A 6,935-nucleotide genomic window follows, 5' to 3' on the forward strand; every position below is an offset into this window, starting at 1 on the left:
CGCAACTATTACACTCCGTCGTCTGCGGGCCAAACAAAGGGGCAAAATAATACGAGTATAAAACCCACGACCGAATGGGACAGAACAGAATGGAATTTTATTGCATAACCGCTTTGTGGTGGTCCGTGTAATAAGGACATCAGAGCCCTTGACTCTCTCTGACATCTCCGGCGAACAGAACTGGACTCTGCCGGCGTACTAATGATGACACACATTTCGTATCTTGATCTCCTCCAAGGACTCTGGACTGCGACTTGGATGCTTGTCAAAATAAATTGAAGCACATGCTTAGGCGCTGGACAATGGCATTAACATTCTGATGTGTACTGGACCAACATGGAACCAGAAGTTAGGTAGATCCACTCCCCGGCTCCACTGGACATTTCCACAGACTGTGGGCGTTGACAAGGACTATCGGCGGTTATGATCTCGACTCGAATAAATTGTTGGCACTGGCTTAGAGGAATGGGTCGTACAAATTGGCTGGCCAGGAGCCCTTCCCATGGAGAGAACCACTACCGTTCGGCAGCTCCCTTCGCAGGTGCTCCAGCTACCGTGGGCCCATGCACCTGCAGGACCCTGTTCGAATCCTTTTTAATGAACTTCGACAAGGGTTCTGTTTGCTGGAAGTTGATTACATCTCCACCTACATTGTATGGCATTCAATCAAGCTGATTTCCACTGATTAGGTCATGGTTCAGGGGCTCACAAGATTTGTCATATCTCTTCAAACAGAAGAACAAACTCTTGAAGTTGAAAACTGTTGCTGTCTTGTATGCTTAATTATTTTATCAACGCTTGGTTTTATTTTTGATTGATGATCTGCCCCAATTTGTCCCGAAAAAATGCAAAACAGCAGGGCCTCTTCAGATACAACATACATGAAATTCAAATTTAAACACAGCTGTCCCGGCAAGTGCAATTGGCCAAGTGCATCAGTTGCAGGGGCGTTCAAGTCTCCCCCAAATAGATAATAAATCATAATTCACAGCTGAGTGAAAACATCAAAACAAAAATGACCCGCTCTTCGACATTTTTGGGCTTATTGAATGTTCTGCAGCAGAACCAGAACCAGAACCAGAACAGCGATTCCGTAGAGTTCTTTTCAAATGTCAGAAATTAAGTTATGACAGATGACCAGCCTCCCCGTCCATTTCCATCCCCATCTCCATCCCGCTGGTCAGCTGTCAACTCATCCGCTGCTTTACAACTTTGGGCGCGTTCATAAATTTTTCAAAAGCTCCATTCATTCCGGGCTCTCATTTAAAGGGCGGTCCCCATATATAAAACGTATCCGAAAGCCAACAGCGAACGCAACAACAATGGATGCGGCAGTAACATGATGGATTAGTTTTGAAAATGCCCGGCGTTTTTCTACTTAGTTTGATATTCAAGGTGGTTGGGGGAGGAGAACGCTTTCTGCCTGATGATAATCGCATCGTTTTTGTGAAATTGAGCTGTGAACTTAGTTCTCTCCGTTCGTTTGTTCGGTGGTTTTCGAATGTGTAAGATGATGATCCGATATGATGTGGGAATGGGCCAAATGAAATTGACAATGCAATTAGTCCGTTTTTGGTTGGTGTAAGCGAACTGGGAAGTGGTGATAATTAGGAGCGACAGGAGGGTAATTAAATTGTTGAAGAAAGTTAATTAATAAAATATTTTCCATTAGAATTTGAAAATAATTTAAATTAACTTAATGAATCAATAACATTTCGTTTTGAACTTAGTTAAAATATATTTCTGGAGCTCCCCGGAATATATTAATTATTATATTAATTGAAAATATAAAGAATACAATGAAATAAACTTACTTTTTTATTGTTTACTATTAAAATAACGAATATTTTGTATTGGACAAGAATCGAATATCAAAAATTCCATCAATTGAATATTTTCCAATTGGTTTTACGGAGGCGCAACCTGCCGGAAATTTTCGGAACTAAGATTTTTTCTTTACCTGCCTTGTATGAGTTGAATTCGATTTTAAAAAGGTCATTACCAGGTGTGGTGGGCTCTACAGGAATCGATAAAAGGCTGTTTTTGTATCGATAACTAGATTCTTTTCCTTTAATTTTTAAATTCCCAGACTAGATTTCCCGGGAATAAGACTCTTAAGTGTCTCGTGAGTTGTGCCATGCATTTTATCACTTCAGTCAGACCGTATAATTGAACGTAAAATCGCTGAAGCCAAGCAAAACGGGCGGGGCGTTGCAATTGCACATGTGCCTGCCACAAATGGTGACAACTATTTGCACAGTCGAATAACTGAGGCGTTCCCGACTATGTTGACTTAGGCACGCGGCCAGATGTGGATGTAGATGAGTACAAGAATGCAGAGCCAAAAAAACATGAACAAAATATAGATATACACAGCGATATACAAAAACATTTGAGTTAACCATTAGGGGGCCAGAACAAAAAATATACGCTAATTAGCCAAGCGAATAATAGACAAACGAAAGCATTTGGCTTAAAAACTTCTGCCGACACCCTTTGAAATGTTTAGGGGCGTTTACAATAATGAATGCAAAAGTGTTGTAAAAATTTGATAAAGCCGAAAGATGGTTTTTTTTTTGGGGGAAAACGTTTAAGCAACGTATAAAGCAATTAGGCATTATTGTAATTTGACCCCTTGAAGACTTCCCACTCATTCCTAGTTCAACTTCCGGACATGGTCCAAGTTTAGTTATTACCTTTTTAGATTTCCGCTTGGCAGCCAAGTCTAAACAAGATTTATGTTCGAGTTCAATTTTTAATATGTTTTCATTTTTTTCGGTCGCCCCAAAGATTCTCTTTTTGGCCATATAATTGCCTCCAAAGGGGTTTTCGGTTTTTGGGTTTCGGTTCTTTCGGCCTTTCGCTTTTGGGTTTGCGTCGAGGTGTGTCTGCATTTTTATTTGGAGCACTTCAAAGTGTTCCGCTCTTTTGTCTCTGCTGGTTGCTCATCCTCCACAGTACGCGGCGATATTTTAGTTATTTTTCCATATTTATTTTCTGAACCGCTGGCCAGCAAACAAAACAAGAACAACGACTGAGGAGGCAGCAACACACACATAATTAGTGTAATTAACGCTTTTTGGCTGAGTGCGTGCAGAAAATTGTGTGTGAAAGTGCGTGGCGCTCTTGGGATGTTTTTCCGTTTGTGTTTCCCCGATTCTCGTTTCTTGTGGCACTTGGTTTTTCCCATTTCGAGGGTTCATTCAACTGATTTATGAGTTCTAGGCCATGTTTGCTTGCAGCCTGCACTCAGCTTTTTTTTCTTCCGTGTGCTAACTCGTGAATAATCTGTGCTGCACGATATGGAACGGTTCTATACTACCAGTAATTAGCAAGGCTATAGGTGTCCCAATCATTTGGCAAATAAATAGGGCGGTACATGATAGGGCGGGTAGGGGAAATCAGACGACTCCCGCAGCTGTTGTCTGTCATCGGGGAATTCGACTAATAGAAACCATATATATTAAGGCCCCAACGTCCAGGCGACTGCACCATAATGGCCCCTTGTGAGAAATAATTAAAAATGGAGCGGCGACAAGTAGGAACCCTATTTCGGGGACGACAAATATTAATTGCATATGAGTCCCGAGGAGCAGTCGCAGACATGAAAATGAGCAGCAATTAATATGCGTACTGCATATTACTTTCCCGCTCCCCGGATATACTTCTATGTATGTCGAGTGTCCCAACTGAACACTCAGAGCAATTTGCAGCCAAGTCGCAGTGCAGCTCTAAACGAAATCTAATTTTCAGTAACAACGTGCTCGCTGCTGTTTCAAAACAAAAAAGAATTTCCCTTTTTGCCGCAACTGTGCTCCATTTTTCTATTTTTCCCTTATTTCATATTTTGTGTCTTTCTGCGGCAGCCAAATGCCATGGAACCATATCATGGCTGAGTGTCATAAGTTTGACAGCACACAATTTACACGTTGATGGAAAAGGATACTGGGGATACGGAGTACGGAATACCGAATACAGAATACAGATACAGATGCTCATGCAGATACAGATACGCGATGATGATGAGAGGTGGGGTGCACTGCGAAAATACCTTTAGTTATGGGTTAAATATTTTACATTCACCTAATGATTAAACATACTTTGAAATCATTTTTTTTTAAAACACAGGCTTTGTTAATTTATATAATATATATAACATATTTTTGGATTTATATATTTTGATCCATAAACCCAAGACCCGTTTATTCGTTGTCATGGCAAGTTAAATATTTTAGGCTTTGAAAAATTAAATTAATTAATATCACAAATTTAAAAATCATGATAAAAATGGATAGGCAAGCCAAAGAGAATATCCATGGAATTTTTATTTTTCGCGTATGTCGATCCTAAGTAGGCTATATTTTGATTTGAAAAACCGTTCAATAGTCTGTATTTACAAATTAGAGATCTATTGAAGGTGCATCTATATCAATTAAAGGTCAAGTTATAAATATTTATAATTTTTTTTTTAGTGTATGGTAAGTAATATAAAAATGCTTAGACATTTAAAAGATATTTCAAAATGAATGGTTAAATTGGAAGATATTTTTCCCCAGTGGCAGCAAGAGCAGTATAAAAATGTTTAAACGTTCAAAAGATATTTCGAAATTGATGGTTGAATAGGATAATATTTTTCCCCAGTGGAAGCGAGAGCCCTGCGCTCGTCCACGCAAAGTGTGAAAACTCATTTGTATCAAATTTCCCATATGTGGAGCGGAGGGGAAACAGGGACAGCGGGGGGACCTGGAAGGGCGCATCGCACACAAATTGATGTAATAAACTCTACGCGACTGCGGCGCTGACAGGACAAACTTGTCGAACGGGAGACTGACGATGACGATATGACGATGACGATGACGCTGCCCTGTGGGGGTGCAAATCCAATGCGTTGCGGCCTACAGAGCCACCCCCAAAGACCCCCCGAAATCCCTGAAATCCCCGTCCCTGGCCAGTCAGTCAGTCACTCACTGAGTTTGACATTTTTGACACGGTTTGTAATTGACACTTGCACTTGGAAGAGCAAAGTGTGTATCTCCATTCCATCATCACGTGCAGGGAAATGATTTATTTCATCACTTGTCTTCTTTGCACCGAAAGACTTGATGCTCCCCCTATTTTCGGGGGATAAGAATTCAAGTAACCACCGTAAGCTTTCTCATTGATAAGCATCAACTGAAGTTGAAGTAATAAATCGAGACTAGCAAGCAATTGAGCAAACTGTGCCAACCTCAAAACCCCCAATTACCTCTTTCACTTAATAAACACATAAAACACAGTACATTTCCTTGCAGTCATTTTTACTGCTTCCTTGTCGCGTTTAAAAGCACTTCCAGAACTCCACCCCCATGGCCCTGGGCAATCAGTCAGGTAAAAAAACGGCGAATGCCTGCAAATTGTCAAAGTAAAACTCGCTACTTTGGCTAATTAATGGATCTGCTGCAGACGGAAAGCTCCCTAGGCGAAATGCGTTGGCCGGGGCTCAGCAGGAATTCTGCGTAAATGCCAACTCAACGACGCCCCAGTAATGGACAGGTTGGAACTCTTGGGTGTGGGGCTCGAGGGATTTAATTAGGCCAGGCTAAGAAGTCCTGCCCGTGGGTCATTCGTTTTGGGGAATTTTTTCGTTGGTCGCGCCAAACAACCCACTGCATGCGACTGCAAGTGAAATGCACTTATCGCTGATGGCGATTTCTGCTGCTCGAGTGATCCGAAAGAACACTGAAAATCATTTTGGATTATTTATTTAAAACATACCAAAATGTCGCTAAGGGAGATGCCTAAAAAGTCTAAAGGATCATTTAATAAGTCCCTACATTCTGATATCTATGTTGTCTTGATAACATATTCGGTTAGGTTTTTAAATGTAAGTGGCAATTCCCGTACAGCTGCTTAAAAAGCGGTCCTTATATATCATATATTTTATAAACGTTCTTATCATGAGTACTACTTTATCTTGAGATAGTACTAATATATCTAGAAAACTATAAGAAATATTTACAATCACATCATATCATACCATCTAAAGACATCGTAAAACATTTTATTTGGATCTAACTTTAAAAGTTCAGTTTCAAAAAATATAGTTATATCTAATTATTGAGATTATAGAGGAAAGCACAATCTGTATTTCTAAGTGCATTGCCTTACAAGCACGATTATTGATCGGCTGAAGAGCGGGAAGTGTTGGAATCGGGAGCCATTATGTTTCCGCTTTGGTGATTCGATTCAATTGGAAAGCGCTTGCGCATGCGCGCACCTTTAATTTGGCCAAAAGAGGCCGAGAGGCGTTGCAGTCGCATTCGCATTTGGGCTTACTTGTCATTTGATTAATGAGACCACGCTCAGCCATCGATCTCCATTTAGTGGGCAGTCAAAGAGTGAATAATGGGGGCGTTGCCAGTTTAACCAGGGACACCAGGTATATATGTACGACTGCATATAGCGATGTGAGAGCCCCTTTAATGGCGTTCTAATTGCACAAGTGTGAGGCTGACTGCCTTTCCCTTGTTTTTCCCCTCTTTTTGAGTTGCCATGTTGCCAACGACTGATGCGTGAAATTTTCGGAGTGCGGACTTGCAGAATGCTGAAGACTAAAGACTGCAGAGTGGCGGGTTGAAGGGGCGTGCCCATTGACCAGTGACATGTCTTAACTGGCCAATACACAAAAGCCAATGCAACGCGTCACACGAGACTTGAGCCATTGTCCAGTTTCAGTTGGCAGAAATTGCAGCAAGAGCAGGCATTTTAGTTAAACTTCAAGTTGCAGCTGCCCGTCGACATGCAACTCTGTGCTGCGGTTGTTCCAGTTAAAGTTTAGGGCTGAAATGTGCAAGAGGGGCAAGCATATGAATATTTATTAACAATTATTATAAGGGCTGGGTAAAACCATGTACTCTAAGAACTAAAACCCATTTATTTTAATAAAAACCATTATT

Source organism: Drosophila subpulchrella, chromosome 2R (assembly GCF_014743375.2).
Source record: "Drosophila subpulchrella strain 33 F10 #4 breed RU33 chromosome 2R, RU_Dsub_v1.1 Primary Assembly, whole genome shotgun sequence".
NCBI lineage: Eukaryota > Metazoa > Arthropoda > Insecta > Diptera > Drosophilidae > Drosophila > Drosophila subpulchrella.